At 46.8% G+C, this 24,144-nt stretch overlaps 1 protein-coding gene across 4 annotated transcripts in view; it reads right to left on the bottom strand.

The window, feature by feature from the left end:
• Window positions 1–24,144, bottom strand: part of LOC146859332 (uncharacterized) — a 497,958-nt gene that overhangs the window by 159,854 nt on the left and 313,960 nt on the right. The window contains exon 1 of one of the 4 annotated variants that reach the window (XM_085650009.1): window positions 23,802–23,908. The exons of the other annotated variants lie outside the window; for them this stretch is intronic. The gene's annotated coding sequence lies outside the window, so the exon portion shown is untranslated. Of the gene's footprint in view, window positions 1–23,801; window positions 23,909–24,144 lie in introns of those variants that run through there. 4 annotated transcript variants of the gene reach the window in all.

The raw sequence follows: 24,144 nt of genomic DNA, 5'->3' as shown, positions 1-24,144 counted from the left end.
GCCCCGCTGGATTGGCCCTCACCTCGTACTGCTGTCGACAAGATCGGCTGTTCGAGTGAAGGGGAAGAAAAACTGGATCCACGGCGCCCACGTGAAGAGGATCCCTTTGCCTCTGCCGTATGACCAGTGGGTCCAGGAGGGTATCGCAGACACTGAAACAGACACTGTACCTCGTTTTGTGCCGTTCCGTGATGCACGCATAAAAGGCACAAATTCAGCGCAGGAAAGTGACGATATTTTGCAAGAAGCTGTGCCTCCGTCAATTCGATTGGACACTACAGAGCCTGAACTTTTGTTCCAAGATCAAACAGTACCTGGCCGTTCTCGTTATAATCTGAGGCCAAGGTCCATGGACAAATAAATATTCTTTTCCTTTTACCTTTTTATCTTTTTAATAACCAGAGCTCTCCCATCTGAAGGACTTTCTTGATTTTTGTTTTTCGAACCACCATCCGGGTTCAGCCGCAGGGTCGCGGTGCCAAGACTTTGGGGTACAGGCCGAAGACGTTAGGTCGACGGTCCTGGTTGGTCTAGGGCGTTCCCTGGACTAACAGGCGTACTCCTTAGCAGAAGATACTCACCCGCCGCGAGCGGCACGATTAGAGGATGGAGTTTTGTAAGATGGAGAGACTCACTGAGGAAATGAACTTTAAAACAAGAATGTGTAAAATCATGACACGCAAACGTTTTGTATTATTATGCCTGTTTGTATTATGTAGTATGATAGTGTTTACTGTAGGATTTGTATTTTTCTCCTCTCAAGAGCCCATTGCACCCACTGTACAGCCTACACCTCCTCCTACTATCTCCTCTCACTCTTTTCACCCTCTGCCTGAACATGAACAAGCTAGACGATCAGAGTTTGTGAATAACTCATTTATTCAACTCCTGCACCAGCACCAACTAGTCATGAATACAACCAATTGTTGGGTGTGCGGTTTAATGCCACATACCATTAATAAGGGTATTCCCTATCTGGTGTTGCCGTATAGTTACAATGGATCGTCATGGGCATTCCAGACCATGTTTCTCTATGCGCTAGAAGTCTACTCCCCGCGACAACCGCGTTCCATCAGACCTAGCACTAATAATAAAGCTCTAATGAAAGGAGTTGCCGATATGAGTAGAGATATCGATGCATACTCATCCATTCCCAAAGAAGAGTTGAGAGCTTATGTAGGGTGGAATGCGACGGGGTATAGTATTAGTCTAGGTGAAAGACAGAGGAAAATCTCATCCCCAATCTGGGTCGTACCCCACATAGGTCGGTTCTGTTTGCAAGGTAATGGTCAGAATCCTAGGGCTCAACTGGGAAGAAGTGACTGTACTGAAACGTACACTTTTCCGTCACAGTTTTCCCCTGCGTTTTTGGCTGCCAAGGGTACCTATTTTATCTGCAATGACCGAGCATATACATGGTTGCCCCCTGACTTCTCGGGCACATGTTATATTGCAAATCTGCTACCGCCAACATTTACTGCTGCCTCCGACTATCACAAGACCAGAGTTGTGAGAGGCGTGATTAGTAAGGAGGATACTGCCGGTCAGGAAGCGGGAGATTTCTTTTTGGGTTTCCTGCCGTTTTGGGGACCTATGGTCAATAGTAGGAACCTGAGACAGCTGACTCGTGTGGTGGAATCCACTGTTAATGTTACGGCTGGTGCCCTTGGTAATTTGACAGCTGAGCTCCAAGCGGATCGCCTCATGACTTTGCAGAACCGCATGGTTCTAGACGTCATACTTGCAGACCGCGGTAAGGTTATCCAATCCAGTTGTTACATTTTCATACTAGACAACGCTCCAACAGTCTATCAAGCCATCTCCAAACTGCATAAAATATCTGAGTCCATACACGTGGATAAAGGAGATTGGTCACTGGTAGGATGGTTCTGGGAACTGATATCTGCCTGGGGTTGGAAAGTTCTGATGGTCATTGGAATGATCTTAGCCATCCTTTTCCTGTTCTGTCTGCGCATACAGTGTGCTCCTGCGATATGTGGCCTTTGTGCTACATTATGTGTAAAGAAACCTGTATCGATGGACGAACTAAGTAATAGGATGATGCTACAGCAACATCTCCATGACTTCGTGAATATTGACCTAGACTCGGATTGAAATGAGCATAGTTATTGCCTATGTAAGGGCAAAAGGAGGGTCTGTCGTACTTTAGAATTTGGGACCGCGTAGGAGGCAAGGCCCTACCCCTGTCTATCTCGGTAATGGTGAACCGCGAATGGTTAATGCGGTATGTACGAGTGCTTTGGGTCAAGTTTTAGCTATGAATGCACTGTGTATACGCTATTCCACATCACTACGTGGGTTCCATTTTGTATCGGTGGCCATCTTATGGTTGCCCTCACATAGGCTATAGCATGAAGCGAAAACAGCCTTTTTTAGAGCACATGTGCCTTTCCTTGACTTTTCTGTGACCTGGGCAGCTTGGCTCCGCTGCCCCAGGTCAAACTGGTCCCACGAGTTCCCCGTCCTCTGGCCACCCGTGATTAGCATCAGGGCTTGACACACCATAAAGTCTTTTCATCCTACACAAGCCTCCAGCTAATCTCTTTCACACCTGACTGTTCCTGCTTTATGGCTTGTTTCCCACAACAGGAGATGCTCATGTTTATTGGGGCCTATCGATATCTGATGTGGGATCTGAGCTTTGCTGTGTAAATAATTGCGGGCTGGCTTAACTGGAATGTGGGATGGTCATCATGACTCTGCCTTTTCGTTTTGTAATGTATACGTGTAATAGCCATGCCATAAACTAAAGAATGTATGCCTGAGGCAGGATATTTTGTATTTAAAGAGAAGCCCGTTTCTGTGATGGGCAGCAGTCTCCTGAGAACATACACGCTGTTGTACTTCTAGGACGCCTGTAATTGGTCTGCAGCCAATAAACTGATCTTTGACTTCACCCAGAAGACTCTGTGTTTCTGTAGGTCTGAAACAGGAAGAACCCAGAAGTCATAAGGTGTGTTCCCTGCACCGCTGGGCTTAAAATACCCAGTACTTCAGGAGCCGAAGGTGCCAATAGGAAAAGACAGTGTTACACAGTGTCATGAGTTCTAAAAGTAAAACATAACAAAGACAAAACATCTGAAGGGGCGTAGAAGGTAGAGGTGGAGAAGTAAAAAGGGGATAGGAAAGATGATCAGATCAGGCAGACCCGCGAGGGGGAAAGTATTTCAGAGAAACCCAACGTCAGAACAGAAAGTCAGACAAACCGACAGGGGACCAGCATACACCATATCCAGTGTTGCGGTGATTGTACAAGTTGAGAGGGGTGGAGGGGGGGGGGGGGGGTCGAAAAGAGGAAACACAGTCAAGCGACAGAGGGATATTCTAAACAAGAATTTATAAATGTCAAATTCATAAAGAGTACTGGCAACCTAACAGGACATCGGAAAATGAGAAAGAGTACCCTTAGTTGAAACTGAAGCCCAGAAAAAGCCCACGGGCAAAAATAATAATCATCTCCCCCAATATACAGGACTTCAGGAGGTTTGATAGCAAAACCACACAATCTATTTATAGATTCTGCAAATTCAGCATAGCATGATCATTATTAGTGTCACATTTGGCAAAGCGGAAACAACGATGATAATTAAAACTATGCAATTATTTGAGCATTAACCCATTTTTTAAGGTAAGATAAAACTTCCATTGCTTCCTCAGCGACTGCACTATGGCAATGTATAACAAGAGAAACAAGTCTTGAACAATGGCTCATGGAGCTCACACGTCGCCAGCGGAAGCCCTTGATAGCGATACTATAGGTACATCATGGAAGCCTCATTCACAATTCACGCTTTCTAACAAGGTATTACACAACGCTGATTCATTGACCTCATTGGCTTGAGTCTCAGTGAAAGAAGAAGAGAGATGACTCAGCAGCAGGACACTGATTGGGAGGAGGACTGAGCAGGAGCACGTTGAACAGAACACAAGAAACAGCTTCTATTTTAAAAACAAGCATTTGCAATGCAATAGGTCTCGCATTATTAAAGTTTGAGCTATTGGCATTGCTAATAATAATTAATAATGCAACATCAATAGCTCAAACATTCAGTAATACGAGACCTATTTCTGTTTATGCGTCTCTATCTGTGCATTTTGTTATATCCCTCTTTCTATATGTATAGCTTACTTTGTGCAACTCACTAGCTCTGTGTACCACTGTATCAGTGTATGCTCAGTCTTTGCATTTCTGCCTCTGTGTATTTACTCTGTGTGTACAGCCCTGTCTTTCTGTGACATCTCTGTTTTAGTGTATGCTTTACAAGAGGCACCAACGTGCACGTTGTAAAACAACTTCAGCCATCTGTTTAGTTTTTCTCACTTCTTATCTGATCTGCACTGCAGCCCTGCCACATTCCCATCCCTTCACTCTGGCCTCCCATTTAACTTGTTATCTACATGATTGAAAGAAGGCCTCGTGTTTTGTTTTCGCACTGGCAACAACTGTTAACAAGAACCAAATAAGCAACTTTTATCCACAATATGCTAACACGTACACTCTAACCACCTGCATTACAAGTTAATATATACTGCAAAACATAGATACCAATGTTTATAAGACGAAATATGTAACTAAACACCTAACAGTTTGCTTATATTCACTGTTTTGTAGTACACAAAAAGAAAAGAGGGTCTACATTAGAACCAAAAATAACTTCAGCATAAGAACAGAAAAGAACTTTACTAAGTGTATCTGTGTGTGGTCTCTGTCTTTGCGTCTGTATATGTGTGTTTTCATTTTTACTTCTTTATCTCGGTGTGCATATTTAGCTCTGTATATGCGTCTCTGATCTCTGTTTAGCCCTTTCTGTCTCTAAACTTCTGTCAGTGCATTTCTCTTTATCGGTCTGTGTCTGTGCATTTTTTTATGTCTCTTTCTATGTCTTACTTTGTGCAACTCACTCGCTTTGTGTACCACTGTATCAGTGTATGCTCTGTCTTAGCATTTCTGCTTTGTGTATTTACTATGTGTGTACAGCCCTGCCTTTCTGTGTACATCTCGGTTTTAATATATGCTTTTCTCTTTTGCTGTAGATGTATTTGTTTTACTGTCTGTTTCTTCTCTCATGGGGCCATATGTAGGTAAATTACATTTACCGATTCTTTAAATACCGAATTTTACCGATTCGGTATTTATGAATCGGTAAATGTAATGTAGGTAAATAATTACCGATTCGGTATATGTCGGTATTTTAGAATCGGTATTTACCGATTCGGTAATGGCAACTGGCTTCCCATTCATTCCTATGGGCCTGGAGGCCCATAGGAATGAATGGGAAGCCAGTTGCCATTACCGATTCGGAAAATACCGATTCGGTAATGGGGGAGGCATCATCATGGGTGGCAGGGTGTCACATTGACACCCTGTTGCACCCCTGATTCGTCCATGTGTGCACATGTGGCGCACATACATGCCCTAAGGGCATGTATGTCTGCCACATTGCACACTTCAAATGGTAAAAAAATGCTTTTTTACAGGTATACGTCATTTACCTTCAACTTTTAGTTGGTGGTAAATAAGGAATCCCCACACCAACGACACACTCCCCCTACATATCATTTCAGGATTCGGTATTTACCCAATCGGTAAAATTACCGATTCGGTAATTTTACCGATTCGGTAAATTACCGAATCCTGAAATATGCCCCCTACATAGCAAAAGCCAAAATACCGGTCGGTAATGGGATATTTACCGAAAATCGGTCGTTACCGACCGGTATTAGGCTTCCTACATATGGCCCATAGTGCATTCATCTTTCTCTTAGTTTGTGCGTTTCTATCTCTCTCTCAGTCTATCTGTGTGTCTCTGTCTTTGTATATGCTCCTCTGTGCCCGTCATGCTCCGCTATATGTGTCTACCTATGTGTACACTGTATTTGCGTGTATGTATCAAACTCTATATGTGCCTTTTAGTGTTTATAAGTTTCTGTCATATCTCTGTCTCTGTTCCTCTTTGTCTATCTGTCTCAGTTTCTAGCTTTGTGTATGTGCCTCTGTTTCTGTATATCTCTTTGCTTGTTATTCTCCTTTTCTATATGTGTGTACGTCTGTTTTCCTGTACCTAGGTCTAGCTCTGTGTATTTCTGTCTATATGTCTATTTGTAAACAAGCGCCATTTTAGATTAAGAGAATCGGGTAACGGAAAGAGAAAGAACTCTATCCAAAATAACACGTTTTCAGTCCAGTCAGAAAGTATGACTTAGCCCCAACGAGTCCTTGTTTTGTAGCTAAGCAGATACAGTCAATTATTTCAGTAAGCCTGACGCGACATTAGAAAAAGAGAACTATAGTGCAATTATTAGGCATGCATTGTTTACCTTGTAACAAAGTAAATATTTGCCGCGCATTTTCAGTAAAGTGATCGCAAAACTGAAAGCAAAGCCAGAAGTAAAGTGATCGCGAAACCAAAAGCAATCGCTTTTGGAAGCAGAGACAGGCGCCAATCGTGCGCGCGCGCCACAGTCAGCCATATGCTTTCAATTATCGTGCCCATGTCTGGGCACGATAATTGAAACCAGATAGGCTTCAGTGCGCGTAACAGACACCAATAGGCTGTGGGCGGAGCGATGCGCCCGCCTTTGGCCTATTGCGTGCTCTGTCTAAAAAATACAGCCACTAAAAGCCCAATAACAGAAGAAAAAAACAAAAAACACACGCACAAGCGTATACGATTCCAAGGTCCATTTTTGAACCCTGGACAAAAGGACTCTCGCTGCGCGAACATTGCTACGCAGTGCAACGCAAGGCACAAGACCTAATAATGGTGTACCATATGAAAATTTAAAATAACTATTCATAGCATTATCTAGACTTTGATATGACATGAACGCATTGTTTCAGGTTCAATTGTATTAATTCATCAGTTGCGGCTCTGTGCGTCATTAGAACTAAAGTATTTTAAAAACAATTTTTTTCACAATATTTGCACATTTTGCATTTTTTGACAATTACATAGCAGGAGACCATACATGAGTAGATGGAAATTCTTCAGGACAATTTACTTTGATTTGAAAAATGCTAAGAACTAGTCACATTAGGATTTTCAAAAACAAAAACACACTTCTAGGTTGGATTTTGTTTAAGTGTTAAAGTTGTTTCAGAAATGGGCTCCTACCAGATATTCATGCCTGAACACAATAATTTTGAAACTAACTGTGATGTTCTGTTTATTCAATAGAGACATTTCCTGAGATAAGAGATTTGGATAGATCACTCACTGATGTTTTTTAAGAGAAGAGGAACTGAAGGCTCCCCAGTGGCTGATGAGTTAGCACAGTTTACAGAATACGACAAAGCCATGTATGATGTAAAGTTCGAATCCACAGAAAGCTCCTTTCCACCACAGTGATTTCCTTGGAAATAGCGCCACCAACTTTGGCAAGAAGGGCGTCAATAGTTGAGAGTTTGGGCTCGGTGGAAGGCTTCATAGGTTTGCCCATGCTTGATACAGGGCTGCAAAAGACACACAATTGATGGACGGAATGCAGAACAAATCAAAACATTCACCCCCAGTTAAATCCATCATTCTTTTGCTCACCATGCCACCCCAGTTTAGACCTGGCTATATGCAAATCAGTCTTGACCCTGTGCCTCATGGGAACAGTCCAGCCCGAACTGCCAAGCCAGGTCCTCCCTGGACCGGAAACAAGCATCCTAGGACCGGTTTCGGGGTTTCACCCCTCTTCAGCCAGGATAGCTTGATTCCAGTGGCACAATGAGCCCAGGACTCACGTCTGAGTATACCTGGCGCACTTAGGGCGAGAAAGCAAAAGACACACAATTGATGGACAGAATGCAGAACAAATCAAAACATTCACCCCCAGTCAAGAGATCTGGGTTAAATCCATCATTCTTTTGCTTACCATGCCACCCCAGTTTAGACCTGGCTATATGCAAATCCTGGCTGAAGAGGGGTGAAACCCCGAAACCGGTCCCAGGATGCTTGGTTCCAGTCCAGGGAGGACCTGGCTTGGCAGTTCGGGCTGGACTGTTCCCATGAGGCACAGGGTCAAGACTGATTTGCATATGGCTGGGTTCAAACTGGAATGTCATGGTGAGCAAAAAAACGATGGATTTAGGCCCAGATCTCTGTACTGGGGTGAATGTATGACATTGTTCTGCATTCAGTCCATCAACTGTTGTTTTTGCATTTGTCACCCCAAGTGGGACGGGTATGCTCAGACGTGAGTCCTGTGCTCTCCATGCCACTGGAATCAAGCTATCCTGGCTGAAGAGGGGTGAAACCCCGAAACCGGTCCTAGGATGCTTGGTTCCAGTCCAGGGAGGACCTGGCTTGGCAGTTCGGGCTGGACTGTTCCCATGAGGCACAGGGTCAAGACTGATTTGCATATGGCTGGGTTCAAACTGGAATGGCATGGTGAGCAAAAAAACGATGGATTTAGGCCCAGATCTCTGTACTGGGGTGAATGTATGACATTGTTCTGCATTCTGTCCATCAACTTTTGTGTTTGCATTGATACAGGGCTGCAGCCACTAATCCTGTCGTAGGTGAAACCAAGAGGCGTGGCCTGATCTGGCCTCAACTGAGCCATGACCCGCGAAGAGAGGCCAGCCCACACGCGCACGTTCCGTGCAGCGGGGTTAGGGGCAGTGTCTCATAGCATGTGCGGATACCTCCTGCAGCAAGATTGGATCATGGTCAAAAGGTTCTTGGGACCTGCAGACCAGGGCTTTAAGCGGGCCGGGTCTTGCCGGTGCTGAGCACTGGCAGTTTTTTAAACGGGGCCTCGAAACGGGTCTCTATCGGGCTCTGTTTTGTGCCCTGGCACAGGCGGTCCGTTTTTTTCTGGACTGCAGTAACAGCAGGCACATCGATGTACGCGTGCTCACACTGCTCACTTCTCACTAGTGGAGAAGTTACGGCATGACGTCATGCCAGGTGAGCATTGTAGGGGAAGGCAAATCCTTCAAAGAGAGTCATTTTCTCTCTGGATTTCCCTTCTCTTTTTGAAACTCAGGAGCAGCAACGTTGTTGTGGTGTCAGCTTTAAGTGGAAGCTTTTTAATTATTATATACAAGCCATAGTTGCTGCTTATTTATTTTATGCAACCAACAATCATTGACAAAGCCAATGGTCCTGACTTAAACGTATGATGTTACTTGTTGTATAATTTATCTGTATGCAGTGACAGAAACAGCAAAATACCAGTCGGGAAGCCCACTATGCTAAACACAGATTTTTCTCTTACGTGTTTTTAAGCCACGCCTTTAATTACATCGATCACGCCCCTGTGAGAGACCCCCGCCCCCAGTTTTTTCATCCCACTTAAAGCCGTGCTGCAGTCCCTGTAAAGTTCTGTGTTTGTCCTGCTCACTGGGGTAAGGGGCAACGCTTTATAGCGCATGTAGATAGCTCCCCCCACCCGCAGCAAGACTGGATCCTGGTGAAAAGGTTCCTGGGACCTGCAGTCCCCGTAAAGTCCACCTTTTGTCCTGCGTGACAGTGCTTTATAATGCATGTAGATAGATGCAACCCCCCGCACCGCCTCATCTGCAGCAAGACTGGATCCTGGTGAAAAGGTTACGGGACCTGCAGTCCCTGTAAAGTCCCCCGTTTGTCCTGTGTGGCAGTGCTTTATAGCATGTGTACATAGATGCTCCCCCCTCCTGGAGCAAGACTGGATCCTGGTTAAAAGGTTCCTGAAACCTACAGTTCCTGTAAAGTCCACTGTTTTCCTGCACAGCGCTTTATAGTGTGTGTAGATATCTCCTCCCCACACTGCAGCAAGAGGGGATCCTGGTGAAAAGGTTCCTGGGACCTGCAGGCCCTGTAAAGTCTTCCGTTTGCCGTGCGTGGCAAGGGCAGTGCTTTATAGTGCATGTAGATAGATGCTCCCCTCCTGCAGCAAGACTGGATCCTGGTGAAAAGGTTCCTGGGACCTACAGTTCCTGTAAAGTCCACGGTTTGTTCTGCACAGCGCTTTATAGCATGTGTAGATAGCTCCTCCCCCCACTGCAGCAAGACGGGATCCTAGTGAAAAGGTTCCTGGGGCCTGCAGGCCCTGTAAAGTCTTCGATTTGCGTGGGCTCATCGGAATTCCATCACGTTTTAATCCTGCTTGAGAATGTTTGTACTCAATTGTGTGTTTCTAGTATGCTACAGCTCCTTCTGATTATCTGTACAACCATTGAATAAAGATATCACTACAGTAACTGTCGGTATAAACATCTTGGGCCTGAGTTAGATCTTGGGGGATTGGTGACTCAGTCCCATCGGTGAGGGATATACCTCCCATCCGCCGGTATAGAAATCCCATTATATTCTGTGGGGTTTATGTTTCGGGGGACAGGATATCTGTCAACGGTGTGATGGAGTAACCCGTCCGCCGAGATCTAAATCAGACCCTTTTTTATTGAAAAGAACTCAAACGGTGGCATTGCACCTTTATTGTCAGTTTAGGCGTCATCCTCATTTATTTATTGCAGGGTACCTGAAGCAATATGAGATGAATCATGGTGATTTCAGGTTAAGTCAGCAGGGAAGGGTTGTTCAATCAAACTATATGAGGCCTTTGCATCTCAAGTGGGCACCAGCAGAAGAGCTGGTAAGAATGTGCCAACCTGAGGGGCTCGTTAAGCAAGAAGGACAATGGAATCTCTGGCTCTGGGGTCTGGGCCGTTGAAGTGGTTGCATGGTGAGGTCCATCCACCTGGTCAACTTTAGTGATTAGAGAGGCCTGTGGTTTCCTCCCTACCCCATGCTTGGCTGGTGCAGTCTGGAGCACAGCATGGGAGCATCCCTTCAGTGAAGCCGGGTGCAGACTCCTGACTTTACTGAGGTGCACCCCAACAGTTTAGAAGAGTGCAAGCAGAGATGTTTCGTTATTTTATCATGCTTATAACTTGCTTTCTTAAGTCTCAACTAGTAGTTCTTACTTTAATTCTTAAATTATTTAAACATTTATTTCATTTATTAGTTGATCTTTTACATTTTGCAGAGCAACGTCAGGACAGTGAGCGGCATTACATTGCCTTAGATCCGAAAATATAACAGGAAGAGCTTCTGCATGAAATATGACTCTGAACACATCACTCACAGAAGTAAATCAAACAATGCATCCAATGTCAGGAACGAAAGTCAAACGAAATTAAATAATAAATGTGCCCTATTCGGAAAAAATCTGTAAAAATCAGGTGGAGATTTATATCTCCACCTAAAGGTATTTTTATGTTTTCTTCTTTTCACAAACATTCCGAGATGAATAACTGGAATTTTATGGGAAGCAAACATTTCCACTCCGTTCGGAATTCTGCAAATTCGAAATGCAGCCTTCTTTCGACTTTATTCTTCTGTGCAAGAAAAAAAAATCCCTATTGAGAAAGCTCGTTCCCTGCACCCCAGGAAATCTGGTGTGGAGCCTTCTTCTTCCCATCCTGGGAGAGGACTTACTCCAGCTGTTGGTAGGAGTACATGTCCAACCATTTCCAGGGTGAGAAGAGGGCAGATCAGAGTTTTGCATTGCCCACAGACATACAAGGTTGTGGGTGTTCCCAAACTTCCAAGGCAAACCACGCTTGGGGACGCACAATTTCCAGCCCATGAGTGGGATTTATTGCTGCTGATTTTTCCGCACTTGGGTAGAGAAATTCCATTGATTAGCAGCTGCCAATAATGTAAGTGCAAGTTCCTGGTGGGCATAAATCAAATATTTTTTGCCATAATCTTATGTTTACAGTTAGAACAGCTGTGTGAATAGGGCCAAAAGTGTTAAGAGTGAGAGGTAGGGTAGACTCCCTGGCATTGTTGGAGAAAGGGAACTGCTTCCAGAAGCCACAGTCCTGACTAACACAGCGGCTTCAAAAGTTCTACCTGCAAGTCCTAGCCCCAGGATCATTTCTGATAGCTGCATCTTCAGACCTGTGAGTGCTGAGCAAGAGGTGTAGGACTGCAGTTTGACCACAGTGGAATCCAGGGCTACTTCTTGAAGAAGAGAAACACTAATACACGGCAAATGCAGGAGAGAGAATTGCATGGCTGGAGCCCAGAGGCATGGGGCTGGAAGGGAAACTCAGGATCCGATTCACAAAGGTATTTATGAGCAGTAAAGTTTCGAGTACAAAGTCTCTGCACTGGGAGTGGAATCTCTGCACTCGGGGTGGAATCTCTGCACTCGGGGTGGAATCTCTGCACTCGGGGTGGAATCTCTGCACTCCGGGCAAAATCTTCGCACTCCGGGCAGAATCTCTGCGCTCCGGGCAGAATCTCTGCGCTCCGGGCAGAATCTCTGCGCTCCGGGCAGAATCTTCGTGCTCCGGGCAGAATCTCTGCGCTCCGGGCAGAATCTCTGCGCTCCGGGCAGAATCTCTGCGCTCAGGGCAGAATCTCTGCACTCAGGGCAGAATTTCTGCGCTCAGGGCAGAATCTCTGCGCTCAGGGCAGAATCTCTGCGCTCAGAGCAGAATCTCCAAACTGTGGATACTCTGCCCTGAGTATGTAGACTCGACACTCGTAACTCTACTACTCGTAAGTGCATTCGTGAATCGGGCCCTCAATGAGCAAACAAATGGATCTAAGGACAAGTTAGAAAAGCTGTGACGTCACGAAGACCAAGAGCGGCACATACACCAGTGGCACAGGAAAAAGCTGGCAGGAGTACACAGGCGAAGGCGCACCCATGATGGACTTGTCCAATAAATTGGATGTGGGATGTAGAACTAATCGCGAATGTCATCAGACACCTTAAGTCTCTGAAACCAGACCACCACTGACCCTACAAAGCCCAAGATCCCAAACAGGAAAACACCTAAATACCTGCCAGTAAGTAAGGACAGGAGCAGATGTGCTATCAAATAGGGCGGGGGCTCAACACAGGGGTTCACAGGCTCAGTGCAAAGTCACTAGTGATGTGAATAGCTCAGATGCTCCGAAGAGGGGCAAGACTGCTTAGGGTGGGTGAGAAAATGCTCCAAATCAAATGGGTGCTTAAGGAGTGAACCAGAGAGGAAACACAATTTCCAAAGACACCCCATCAGCCAAAAGTGAGAGCCTGTTCTCCATCCTTAACCTAAAGGCATGGAACAATCGGGGGACTTTAAGTCAAGGACGTTGCTATGCAACCTGGTGACTTTTGAGATTAAAGTAATCGCAGGAAAGATACAGTGTTTGTGCACTAATTTCAGCTTCATATACAGAGGTACAGCAATAGCATACACAGTACAGTATAGTGCTGTAGACTCAATTACAGCCACTCGATGCCCACCACAGCCTCATATGCCCAGTTAGAATGCCAAGTGCCCGGACACAGCCACACACTGGCATGCCAAGCACTGAACGTCACATTTCAAGACACATTCGGAACTCCCAGGCACAGCCTCAAACATACAGGGACCAAATTTAAACCCAGCCCAATGCACTACTGAAGATGGAAATCACCAGGTGCAGCTTAATGAACATTTGCATATAGCGCCTCATGCCAAACTCACAATCAAATACCTGACACATCTACAAATGTACAGTTAAAGTCTTAAATGCACAGTGCCTCAAAAATGAAACAACTGCCTCAACTACAAAGAACCGGCATCATATAACAAGCATATGTCTGGCTACAGCCTCGCCGCCATAAACTAAGACTCATCTGCATAAGTCCAGCCTCATATCACATCCACTTACTGTCCCTCGCAGCCTTATATGCCTCACAACCCCTTACACTCCTTCTCACTTCTAGTACAAACCTGCGGTCTTGGTGTTTAAGGGAGGGAGTCTCAAGAGCAAGGCTGGGCGGTGATTGCTTGTCTTCTGTTCAGGTGAATGAGATACAGGGGAGCCTGGGACCCAGGTGAGGGGTATCTTCAACCTTGGCATCCAGGTGGCGGATCTTCAACCTTGGTATCCAGGTGAGGCGGATCTTCAACCTTGGTATCCAGGTGAGACAGATCTTCAACCTTGGCATCCAGGTGAGACGGATCTTCAACCTAGGCATCCAGGTGAGGCGGATCTTCAAACGACGGATCTTCAACCTTGGCATCCAGGTGAGATGGATCTTCAACCTTGGCATCCAGGTGAGGTGGATCTTCAACCTTGGCATCCAGGTGGCGGATCTTCAACCTTGGAATCCAGGTGAGACGGATCTTCAACCTTGGCATCCAGGTGAGACGGATCTTCAACCTTGGCATCCAGGTGAGGCGCATCTTCAAACGACGGATCTTCAACCTTGGCATCCAGGTGAGATGGATCTTCAACCTTGGCATCCAGGTGAGATGGATCTTCAACCTTGGCATCCAGGTGAGACGGATCTTCAACCTTGGCATCCAGGTGAGGCGGATCTTCAACCGACGGATCTTCAACCTTGGCATCCAGGTGAGATGGATCTTCAACCTTGGCATCCAGGTGAGGTGGATCTTCAACCTTGGCATCCAGGTGAGGCGGATCTTCAACCGAAGGATCTCCAACCTTGGCATCCAGGTGAGATGGATCTTCAACCTTGGCATCCAGGTGAGGTGGATCTTCAACCTTGGCATCCAGGTGAGACGGATCTTCAACCTTGGCATCCGGGTGAGACGGATCTTCAACCTTGGCATCCAGGTGAGGCGGATCTTCAACCTTGGCATCCAGGTGAGGCGGATCTTCAACCTTGGCACCAACTTTGTCAATTTGTCCTGGACTGCAGCCGCAGTCGGGAGGGGAGTAGTGGCACTGGGACAAGAGGTGTAATAATGGTTCTCTTCCCCATGCTGAGCACTGCAGGCAAGCTGACTGATAGAGGTGTGAGCAACAGGTTTCATCTGTGTAGGATACTTTTCTCTATTGGAGATTTGGCCGAAGTACGTAAAGATGCTGCCACATATCACTCCGTCTGTAAACCCTCAGCCGCAGCGTGATTCATCTGAGCATCTGCTGCTGGGTGATGGATGGGAAACCTATAAAGAGGCATGGTGGGTTTCAAAAACCCCTATCGCCTCTCTTTCTCTGTTGATACTGCTAGATGGAATCGCCAGGGTAGCAATGAGAGGAACTTCTTACTAAAATTCAAAAGGATGTACCTTGCCATCGCAATAAACGGTGTAAACTATTTTCCATGGGGGACCAATGATTTCCACAGCATGAGAAAACCTAGCCACAAGTTGAGGTAATGATTGCATGTGAGACTTCAGTTCAAGCCCCTTGCGACACTTTTTCTTCGCTGTTGCGTCACTTTTGTGTTGCAATGGCGACGTAAATAATTTGACCAATTTACCACGTGATGCATCTATGGAGATGCGTCACGTTGTAAAGCCCTGCATCACATTATATCTGCGTCAGGTATAATGTATGCAGGATGGGTGTTCCCACGCAGGAAAGCTTTGTAAAAGTGACGTAGTGCAAACTACAAGATTACACTGCGCCACTTATAGGACGCCACTGCGTCAAAACCATATGCCTGCTTAAAGCAGGGGTAAGGAGTGACGCAGTGTAGTAAGAAAGGCCTCCCCATGCATTGCTGGAGTTGCGTCATACTTGCGGCACAACTCCAGAAATGCGTGACTTTTGTACCAACTAATGTGTCAGAATTTCGTCGCATCTGTCAATCCTTGTGCCATGGTGCACTGTATTGTAAATACGGCGCAACAATGGTGGCGCAAGGGTATCGCAGGCTGGCGCAGGGAAACTGACGCTTCTCTACAGATGCGTCAGTTTCTTTTAAATCTGCCCCTCAGGACCGGATTTAAAGCATGTTGGTCTTTACTCTGCCTTTAAGGGTGGCAGAAGGCATGAAAGTGGAAAAGCGTGTTGTTTAGACAAGAAGGCTAACAAGACACTCTGTCACTTTAGAAACGCAGGTCTGGACCATATTTTCTAGAATATGGTGCAGCCCTGTTTTTCCCCCAGTGCTGGCGCTAAATTAAGCTGCCTAGTGCCCAACGCAGGCACCCTTGCACCATAGTGCAAGTGGGCCTGTGTTAAGGGGAAGATTGGTTATGTGCAGGAAGGTCATCCCTCCTGCACATAAACAATCTTTAAATGCCGTTTTGCACCACACATAGAAGTTGCAAAACAGCGTGTTTTTTCTTAAATTATTGTTTATGTGCAGGAAGGGGGCCCTTCCTGCACATAAACAATCATTGGCATTTTGCTGTTTCTATGTGTGCTACCCAAGGCAACACACATGGAAACAGCAAAAACATGGAGAAAGAAAGCATTTCTCCTCGTTTCGCCTGTTTATGACCAGGTTTTCCCTGGTTTTGATTTTGGCTCTTCCTCCTATGTACACTGCTCTTACATGGGGCAGCATCAAAATCAATGGTTGCTGCAGTGGAACGCCCACCACAACACCTATTGCCCACCCCTTTCACGCTAAGTGTAGTGTGAAAGGGGGCCTTATTTACAGGGCAGCGTTAAGCCACGTTAAGTGGCTTAACGCTGCCCTGTAAATAAGGCAAAGCTCCTATCGCCATCACAACGTCACTAAAAGTGATATTGTGGTGGTGATAAGGGCGTGTAAATATGCCCCTAGGTTTGCCGAAAGACGTCTGCCATATTTAGAGATCTTCTTGGCACAGCTCCCCAAAGCTGGAATTTCTGAAAAAAACGGATGATTCCCCACATTCTGTGAGTTTTCTTCTAGGGTGTAGAGGTCATTATGATTTTCTTGTCCATGACTGCCAGGTTTTTCCTGGAGGGGACAGACCGAAAAAAATTACAAAAACTTTCAGCATTAGTAATCTCTGGAAGAACAAGCATTGGCAAAGCCAATACGTCCATAGAATGCCCATGCTATTGGCGTTGTCAATGTGAATGCCTTTTAGCCATATTGTGAAGCAGTACATCTGCTATTCAGCATGGCTGAAAGTCACTGGAATAAGCGCTATGATTCGGCCAGCAAAGGCCAGGTCATAGCTCTTTTTTGTGTCGGGAGGGGTGGGGCAATGAACTCAACATTACACAAGGACACATTCGTTTTTGGTAGGTACGGTGACAATAGGTAATTTGCCCTGAAATCTGATGCTGAGGCTCGAACCTGGTTTCCCAGTGCCAAAATCAGTGGCTCTGGCCGTTATGCCACACCCTCTCTGAATTAATGCTATCAGGCTCGAGAAAGGAAAGAATCAACAGGGATGGGGGCAGGTCGGAGGGCTAAAGAATCAACAGGGATAGGGGTGCATGGGAGGGGGAAAGAAGCAACAGGGATGGGGTGGGTGGGAGAGAGAAAGACGGAACAGGGATGGGGCAGGTGGGAGGGGGGAGAAGCAACAGGGATAGGGTGCTTAGAAGGGAGAAAGAATCAACCTGGATGGGCCAAGTGGGAGGGAGAAAGAAGCACCAGGGATGGGGTGGGTGGGAGAGAGAAAGACGGAACAGGGATGGGGCAGGGGGGAGAAGCAACATGGATAGGGTGCTTAGGAGGGAGAAAGAATCAACATGGATGGGCCAAGTGGGAGGGAGAAAGAAGCACCAGGAATGGAAGTTTATGGTCCTGCCTGGGGAAAAGAAAGCCTGAATGGTGAGCACTGGGTGACTTCAAATCTTGTTCCATTCTGCATTTGTGTACTATAAAAGTACATTTTCTGGCTACTCCATGACTGATATTTTACATTGCACTTGAGTGACACAGCAGCAAGGACTCCTTCTCTGTCACACTTCCTGCTAAACTAGTCTTGGATAGCAAAGACTCTTTGGGAGTTCAGTGAACATTGTACCTTGTGAAAACCACATCTCCGCATTTACACATTGTTAGACCTGGCATAATTGGCCTGAGTTTCCCCTGTATTTTTGACTTTGCCTCCTGTGTTTTGGCTGTGTGTTGGACTTCGGTTTTGCTGGTCTAGATGCTTTGGGCACTTTGCTACTGCTGTTCATTGCCAAAGTGCAGGTGCTACCTGTGAATTTTTGTTATGGATTGGTGATTCCATGATTGGCATATTTGATTTACTAGTCAGTCCCTAGTACAGTGCACTGTGTGTGCCCAGGGCCTGTAAATCAAATGGTGCTAGTGGGCCTGCAGCACTGATTGTGCCACCCACATAAGCAGCCTATAAATGTAACTCAGACCTGCCATTGCAGTGCCTGTGTGCAGTTTGGTACTGCCATGTCGACCTTGCAAGTGCACCCAATTGCCAGGCCCTAACCTTCCCTTTTCTTAAATGTTAGTCATCCCTAAGGTAGGCCCAAGGTACCCCTGTGGGCAGGGTGCAGTGTATGTGAAATGTAGGACATGCCCTGGTGTGTGTGGCATGTCCAGATAATGAAATACTGCCAATTTCGTTTGTTCACTATTGTAAGGCTATTTGTCCCCATAGGATAGAATAGGGAGTTTGCTCATGACATCTTATGAGTATTACTGCCCATGGGAACAAGATGGGAAAATAACGTTTGATATTCCTGAACTCCGAATGTTAAGATGCATCTTTTACATTCTGGGTTTGAAAATATCACTTTTAGAAAGTGGATATTTTCTTGCCTAGCCATCCAGTGTGCCTCTGCTAGTTAGTGTATTGACTGTCTGCCTTTGGAGTGATAGATGCTGGGGATGTGCATTCTGTTCAGACAGCCACTTGGGAGGGTAAGGTGTGTCCTGCCTTTCCAGTGTGAGTCGGGCTGGGCTGAATAGACCTGAGCTGCATTCAGAGAAGTAGGAGGAGATTTTTTTCATAACTGAATGGGCCTGGCCTGCCTTAGACAATGCGGTCTCCACCTCCTGCCAGGAAGCTGCACGAGAGAGGACAGAACTGGTTTTGGCTGGGCAAAGAGCTTCTATAAGGTCTCTAAGGGATTGAATTAGAGCTGGCCTCCTATTTTGAACTTTCAGGGAGACAAAGACTTCACCCCCAGCTACCCCGAACTCCCTTGCTGAGAGTTCTGACCTGCCAAGAGGTGCCTGTAGCTGTTCTGGGCCTCTGGAGGTTGTTCTGACTTTTGGGAGCTGGAAAAGTAACGCAACGAGGAGAAGCCTGATGCTTCCGTGCCTGTTTACGATACATCGCCTAAGAAACCATCGCAGCGCCTGCCCGCGGCTCAAGAAATCACCACACGCTGCATTGGGTGCACCGATCTCTGAAGTCCTAGATCACCGATTCCAACAGCTCTGCTGTTCGGTTGCAAGAACCCACGCTTTGTTATGGATCGTCATGCAACACATCGAGGTACCAGGTCTGTCGCATCATTGGGGGACTCAGTAAGAAGCAGACGCATCACCTCCCCGCACAGTAAGAAACTGACGCATCACCTGCTCTACGGTAAGGAACCGACGCATTCCCTCCCCTGCACAGCAGTAAGGAACCAACGTATCACCTCCCCCGAAGCAAGGAAAAGATTCATCACCTTACCTGCGTGTAAGGAACCAACGCATCACCTTCCATGCGACCTTTTTGTTTGTGTGCGCACCGCATCCAAAGTACTTTGAATGAAAAGTGTTGCATCTGCAATTTGCTTTGTATTTCTACCACTTGAGAGTCATATTTGTATAACTGTATTATAAATTCTTGTTGTTTTGGTCTTGTTTGGTTTAGATAAAGATTACTTATTTTTCTAAACTGTTGTGGTGTCCATTTGTAGTGTTTTCACTGTATGTGTTCACAAATGCTTTACACGCTGCCTCTGAGCTAAGCCTGTCTGCTCATGCCAAGGTACCAAGGGGGTGAGCAGGAGTTAGTTTAGAAGTGTATCCCCCTTACCCTGACTAGGAAGAAGGATCCCTACTTGAGACCCCCATTTCTAACATACATTATCAAAACTTATTGGAATGTTTTGTTGGGTTCTCATAAAGACATCTTGCGAACTGTATTTAGTAAGGTTTTGTCAGTTTTAGAAAGTAAATGCAAGTAAGTTGCTAGTTCATGGCAGGAACAATATGCTAGTAAGGAAACTGGGACTTACAAAGAAAAGACATGGCTGCATAGGTCAGGAATTTAATATATAAAGCGCGTTGTACAATACTATTAAACACGCATGCGGCGTGCCAAACTCCCCGGTGCTGTTTTACTATGGCCATGCAGATCACAATTATATTGGATTGAGCACAAAAAAAAAATCACATAAACTATACTATTTTGTTTGGAAAGTAGAAACATGTATAGCAAACTATATCCTTAAAAAATAGCAAAAACAAAAAAAATGGATTTCCTGACCAAGACTCAAACCTAGTTCCCCAGCTTACATCAACAGGGGGGGGGGGGTGGGAGAGGGAAAGAAGCATGAGTGAAATTACTTGCACTCATATGGAGTGTTTCATGACAAATAAAAAGTAGCTCCAAAAATGGGAGCAATGGAAGGACACAAGTACTTGGTCCATGCTCCTGGGGAGGGCCAAACACAAGACAAGGCATGACGCATGCATGTCATGGACAAACGCGAACAAAGAATATGAGAGCGACGTTGAAGCGAACAAATGGTAATCCTATGGGTGGGCTTTAGCCCGCTTACTGTAAACAACATGTCTCGAAGAGACAGAGCATGCGCTGTCTAGCCGAGACCTAAAAACACTGGGGCTTATTTATGAGAGGCTTGTACTCGAGCGGTGGTTTTTCCCACGCAACACCCATGGGTTTTGAAGCTGCCCCAGATTTACTTCACCATGTAAGCCTGGGGAAGCACTAAAACCTTCTGCCTCCCCAGAGCAGGCGTAAGGAGGAGAAACATTTTTTATTTCTCCTCGGTTTGTCCTCTTTCCTTTGGAAAGAAGAAAATGTCTCTCTGGATTATTTTTGTGCAGGAAGATGAACCTTCTTGTAAAAAACACAATCCTGCCTGCAACAGCGGCTCCCTGCACCAGGGTGCCTATGTTGGTGCTAGGCTGCCAAAACGTTGCCAGCGCAGGCAGAAAAGAAAGGAATGCACTGTATTGCTTAAATACGGTGCATTCCTGTCCTTTCACTATGTTGTTGGGCAGTTTAGCAAGGCGCCTCTCTGCGTTGTCCTGTGCCAAAATGCTATAAATGAGTCCCACTGTGTCCATGGTCAAGCTACAGACTGTGCTATCAGCCCTGTTGGAAATTCTGGGGCCTTGGGTAGGGGTGTACAAAATCTGATTCATTTGCTTTCATTAATTGTGTGAAATTTCGAGAAGATTATGCAAAATTACATGTAATAATGCAAACTGCAATTCTGTCATTTAGCACTATATTGTAGCACAAAGTGCGACCTTTCATCAATCGTTTAAGTGGGGACACTTTCACCCTAAAAGAAATAGTGCTAAAAAACACACTGCCGCTAACACAGCCACACATGTTGGGCTTGCTTGTGTTGTTCCGGTACTACAATTTTGCAGCAAAAGTCATCATAATTATACCACTTAATGTAATGGCTCAATTTCCCGGAGGCCTAGTAATAAGGAATTACCAAGAAGCTGAACCCGGAAATACTGATTGCAACTCATAAAGTAGCTGAACTGCCGGGACTGGTACCTCCGGTGGTGGCAAATTCTCGCCCATTCCGATGCCAGCAGGTGTGAGGGCGAATGATTTTTCAGCACTGCCCTCTTCTGCAATCTTCAACAACTGCGAAATAAACGCAGAAATATGAGGCAGGCAGGTCACTACAGCTGAGACATGAAACGGAGACGGGTCTTCATGAAGGAGCAGCTCGCGCGCTTCCAAGATGCGCCACAGCGGGAGGTTTGGAGTACAAATGTGGGGGGTTTCAGAAGCAGGAACTGCGGTGTCGAAAGACCCCCTAAAACCAAGTGAAATAGGGAAGCTCCTTCTGTTCAAGTGTTGTGCAGGGTTGGATTGAGATTCAAAATAGGCCCGGGCACGTTAAAAAAGTGGCCCACATTTGCATATTGCCTTTCCCCAAAACACTGCTTTGGGGAAGTTTTATGAAAAGAAGGGGAGGGGAAGTCTCTAATTCAGTCTGAGGAAACACCTCAAAAGAAGTGAGGCCACTTCTGGTCAGGCCCCTGCCCTGCCTAATATGCATACATTAATTTGCTGGCCCAGCGCGAGAAAGGGAGAGACACCTTTGCTCCGTTGGTAAAAGGGAGGTAATGGACGCCCATCTGCGTCCAGATAGGCCACTCAGGTGCCCACTGGGCCGCAGGCGGCATCCGAACAACACAGACACCGCCCAAATCGGCCCCCCAGCCTGCACACAAAAACAGCCCACAGGTGGACCTCGATACCGGCCCCCTGGCCACTGCTCGAGAGCCTGCCTAACCAATCGACCCTGGTGCTGTGTGCTCACAGACATTGGTCTATGTCAACCCTTCGTACGCAGCCAGCATGTCTCAGTGGGTTGCAGCACATGCTGCGAAAACATGTTCATTAGTTACATGATAAGCAGAGGACGGCAAGGACACTAGTGTGGCGGATGCATAAGTGGCAGCGAGCACGTGCGCCCCGGCCCCTTTGATTAGTAGGGTCTGGTGACGCCTGTGCTGGATGTGCGTCGGGTGGGTGTAGACGCTCCCCGGACGGAGGGGCTACTGCATAACGTGTCCAGCGGGACGCTACACATGCCACATCATGGTCAGCCCCGACCCCCGGACACCACACCGATACTGTTTCCACAAAAGTGACACTTAAAGCACCTGCTCTTCTAACACTAGCACAACCAATCGCGTACCGCGCTACTCTGCGGCTTGAGGCCTTCATCATGTGGATGAGGAGCTACACAAATACAATGCAACCACAATACAATCCCCAGGGGTGTCCAAGGGAAGAGCTGACACATAACAAGGCAGGCCTGCATCCCAGAGAGGTTCTTAACCTGGCCACGTTTAAAGGAATTAAAGAGGGTGTCCCTGGTAGGCCTGCATCACAGAGAGGTTCTTAACCTGGCCACGTTTAAAGGGATTAAAGAGGGTGTCCCTGGTAGGCCTGCATTAAAGGGGTACCCTGGGTAGGCTAGCATGAAAGGAGTGTGCAGAGTAGGGTTCGTAGGCAGCAGTAAACGGGGTGTCCAAGGTAGGCTAGAATCATAATGAGGGCCGAAGGTAGGGCAGCATTAAAGAGGCATGCCACGCACTGTGGGCCAGCATTGAAGGGGCACCTTGGGCACGTTCCAAAGTATGGTGGGCCAGCACTAAAAGTGGTGCCTGGTGTAGGCCTGCCTTGATGAGGGTCCTAGGCAGACCAGCAACGAAGAGATGCCGCTGTAAGCCGCTGGGTAAACTACAATGGAAGGAGGTAGGCCAGCATTAAAGGGTCGGCCATCATCAGAGCACCCAGAGTAAGGTATCCTCAAATGAGAGATCGTAGGGTAGGCTGGCATTGAAGGGTTGGACGTCATGAGAGTACCCAGAGTTAGCTATCCTTAAATGAGAGATCCTAGGGTAGGCTGGCATTGAAGGGTTGGACGTCATGAGAGTACCCAGAGTTAGCTATCCTTAAATGAGAGATCCTAGGGTAGGCCGGCATTAAAAGTACCCAGAGTTAGCTATTCTAAAATGAGAGTTGGTAGGTTAGGCCAGCATTAAAGGGTCGGCCAGCATTAGAGGGTAGGCCAGCATCAGCCGTACCTAGAGTAAGCTATCCTCAAATGAGAGGCCACCGTTGAAGGGGGAGTCGGGTGTAATCCAGCACTGAAGGGGGCCCTGGGTGAGTTAGCATGAAAGATGGTGCCAGTATTAACGGGGTGCTCCGGGTACACCAGCATGAAAGGGAGAGTCCAGGGCTAGCTTTTCATAAAGGGGTGTCCTTGGAAGGCCAGGATTAAAGGCACTGTCAAGGTTAGGCCAGCATTAACAGGGAGCCCAGGATAAAACAGTGTTCAAGAGGGGCTTGGGGAGGCCAGTATTAAAGGGGGGTCACTTCGAGCCAGCATTAAAGGGGTTGCCTGCGTAGGCTAGGGTGCCCACAGCAGGCCAGCATTCAAGGGTACACGAAAGGCAGCTGACGAAAGGCTTACCGTAGCTGGATCGACCCTGGCTCCCCCGAAGGCTGCTCTCGGCTGGCTGCCGGACTCTGCTGGGTCCGAGGAAGCCTGACCACGGAGGCCCTCTGTTGCAATGACCCCACTGGCGGCTTTTACTGGCAGGAAGTCTCCTGAGAGTGGGGAAGCCCCGTCTTACCGCCTGGAGGGAAGGGCGGCATTGCCAGGGAGTGCCCGGGGCACAAACACCTCTGAAAGGACCCCCAGGGGCGCTCGCTCCTCCTCCAAGTTAAAGTGATCAGTTAGATGCACTGACATGCACTCACCCTCCCAGTGAAGGACTTAACCGCGGCAGTGTGTGATCTTGAGCTCGCACGCA

The sequence above is a fragment of the Triturus cristatus genome, chromosome 3_2 (genome assembly GCF_964204655.1).
Source record: "Triturus cristatus chromosome 3_2, aTriCri1.1, whole genome shotgun sequence".
In the NCBI taxonomy this organism is placed as follows: Eukaryota; Metazoa; Chordata; class Amphibia; order Caudata; family Salamandridae; genus Triturus; species Triturus cristatus.
This window is presented reverse-complemented; position numbering and strand designations above follow the sequence as displayed.